Source organism: Schistocerca cancellata, chromosome 3, assembly GCF_023864275.1.
Source record: "Schistocerca cancellata isolate TAMUIC-IGC-003103 chromosome 3, iqSchCanc2.1, whole genome shotgun sequence".
NCBI classification, from domain to species: Eukaryota; Metazoa; Arthropoda; class Insecta; order Orthoptera; family Acrididae; genus Schistocerca; species Schistocerca cancellata.
In genome coordinates, this window is record NC_064628.1 from 30,861,299 (window position 1) to 30,864,493 (window position 3,195).

Genomic DNA, 3,195 nt, shown 5'->3' on the forward strand with positions numbered 1-3,195 from the left:
TTATACTCCTCATGTACATCGTCCGCACAGTCGAGTGCATACGACACCACACTTTTCACTAACTCACCTTGCAGAAATGCTAATGTTTCATCTGTCACTTCTATCTCACTCTTTGAAATTCCTTGTGTTACTTTAGGCGGCCGGAGTGGCCGAGCGGTTCTAGGCGCTACAGTCTGGAACTGCGCGACCGCTACGGTCGCAGGTTCGAATCCTGCCTCGGGCATGGATGTGTGTGATGTCCTTAGGTTATTTAGGTTTAAGTAGTTCTAAGTTCCAGGGGACTGATGACCTCAGCAGTTAAGTCCCATAGTGCTCAGAGCCATTTGAACCATTTTTGAACCTTGTGTTACTCTCTGACGAAATGTCAACATCGGCAACTACTGTTGTGGATACAATGCAATATTTGCTTTGTTTATCGTTGCGATTGCTCTGCTTTGTACCCACACCACTATCACTGTAGCACTGTTGTGAGTTACTCATCAATTAAGCAGTTCAACCACGCTCCGTAGCCTCATGCTGCGCTCACCACTGGATACCTCCAGTGCTGTTCATTGTTGACGCAATATTGTGGTTGCATTGTAGACAATATGTGGGGCATCAAATGCCTTAAAAATCATTGGCATTTTGCGACCTCGTATTCAAGGGGTTCCTTGTCGGATTTCAGTTGATCGGAACATTCAAAGGCGTTGGTGTATTCCACACACATAACCAGTGCACAGGCACTACAGAAACATGTGTCCAACGTAAGTAATAATATCCAAGGGCAACCAGGTGTGTTTGCGTGAGTTCGCTTTTCTTTGAGGAGAGCTGAAAGACGTAGGTTAGAAGAAGAAGTGGTAACAACACTGAACATCTCCTATGGCGTCAGCAGCTGTCAGAGAAAGAATGGCTCATACCTCAACAAGTATTTTGTTTCCGGACATATATTTATAGGACCTTTCCTCGTTTTGATTTGTACAATCTCCTGTAAGAATATGGGACCCTCTTTTAACTCCCTGAGTGCAGGGAAGAGCAAGCGGAAGATAGCCACGTGGATGATTAAGCAACTGGCCAGTAGGTCGGCCAAAACCGTGAGTCACGAGGAAGGAGACCAGCAGGGCAGGCGCCCGCCGCCAGCTACTGTCGCCTTTCCGTGTGCACCGTCCAATGGGGCGCTGCCTCCAAACCTTCTGAACCGGGATGACTGACCTGCTGAACCTTCGGCTTGATAAAAGTGTTTGTTGCGGCCGCCGAGGAAGCGGGCCCGTTTACACAGCGGAAGCCGAGATGAAATGGACCGTTCTTTGGGAATTCCCTTCACATGCTTTACGGGACGAGAACAATAACGAAAATACATGTTTCAAGCCTCAGTAATGAGACAATTGAGGTTCTGTTACACTGGCTACACTTCATCAGAAGAGAGATCAGTATCGCAACGTTAACATACCTATGCTTGTGTAGCAAACACGGTTTTTCGTATTTATTTTTAGACTTTTCTATACATATAATCCAGGCAGCACCGTATTACACTAATGATCGAAATCAGTTTGGGTAAGTACAGGCTGAGCAATCAGTACCTGATAATAGATCGTAGTAACACATCAGGCAAGAAATACAATTTTTGTAGAGTATCGAGAGGAAATGACAAAAAAAAGCAGTAGAAATATACTAACTGGCTATCAAGTGTTGATCCAGCACAACCTTCTGCATATACGACGCCGCCATAAGATCACGATTCAACAATACAGAGATATGGCACTGTCACCTGTCAGACACTCCATAGTATGTTGCCGGCCGGGGTGGCCGAGCGGTTCTAGGCGCTATAGTCTGGAACCGCGCGACCGCTACGGTCGCAGGTTCGAATCCTGCCTCGGGCATAGATGTTTGTGATGTCCTTAGGTTAGTTTGGTTTAAGTAGTTCTAAGTTCTAGGGGACTGATGACCTTAGCAGTTAAGTCCCATGTGCTCAGAGCCATTTGAACCATAGTATGTTACAAATGCTCTCCGCAGTAATAGACACTTTGCTATACATGCAGGTTACAATTCCTTGCAAATTTCATGGTGGTTTCAGAAATTGTTTCGTTTTCTGATGTGGTGATCGACTTAATCTACTTGATAACAACGCAATTCGTAATAAAGTACCTGGCAGAGGGTTCATCGAACCGCCTTCAAGCTAATTCTCTATTGTTCCACTCTCGAACGACGCGCGGGGAAAACCTGCACTTAAATTTTTCTGTGCAAGCTCTGATTTCTCATATTTTAGAATGATGAACATTTCTCCCTATGTAGGTGGACACTAAGAAAATAGTTTCGCAATCGAACTAGAAGATCCTGCCGCAACGCAGTTTATTATGATGATCATTGCTCGCTAAATAAGTGGGCGCCAACAAAACATATTCGCAATTCGAGGAGAAAGTTGGTGACTGGGATTTCAGGAGAAGATCCTGCCCCAACGGACAAGGCCTTTGTTTCAATGATTTCCACCAGAATTCGCGTATCATGTCCGAGTCACTCTCTCAACTATTCCGCGATAATACAAAACGAGCTGCACTACCTTGAACTTTTTCGACGTCATCCATCAGTTCCATCTAATTTGGATTTCACACTGCATTGCAGTATACTAGAACCGGGCAGACTAACGTGCGAGCCAATAGTAAATTTAACGAGCAAGGTATGGTCAGTGTCCCCCCGTTATAACCCAATTTCGAGATGAACTGGGCATGGTGCACTGTGGTTGCTGCCTTTCTGGTGAACACTGACGTATTCTGGAGGGAAGGAATATGACAATTCTACGTAGAGCTCACAGTTGTTGTTGTTGTTATTGTGGTCTTCAGTCCAGAGACTGGTTTGATGCAGCTCTCCACGCTACTCTATCATGTGCAAGCTTCTTCATCTCAAAGTATCTACTGCAACCTACATCCTTCTGAATATGCTTAATGTATTCATCTCTTGGTCTCCCTACACGATTTTTACCCTCCACACTGCCCTCCTATACTAAATTGGTGATCCCTTGATGCCTCAGAACATGTCCTACCAACCGATCCCTTCTTCTAGTCAAGTTGTGCCACAAATTTCTCTTCTCTCCAATTATATTCATTACTTCCACATTAGTTATGTGATCTACCCATCTAATCTTCAGCATTCCTCTGTAGCACCACATTTCGAAAGCTTCTATTCTCTTCTTGTCCAAACTATTTATCGTCCATGTTTCACTTC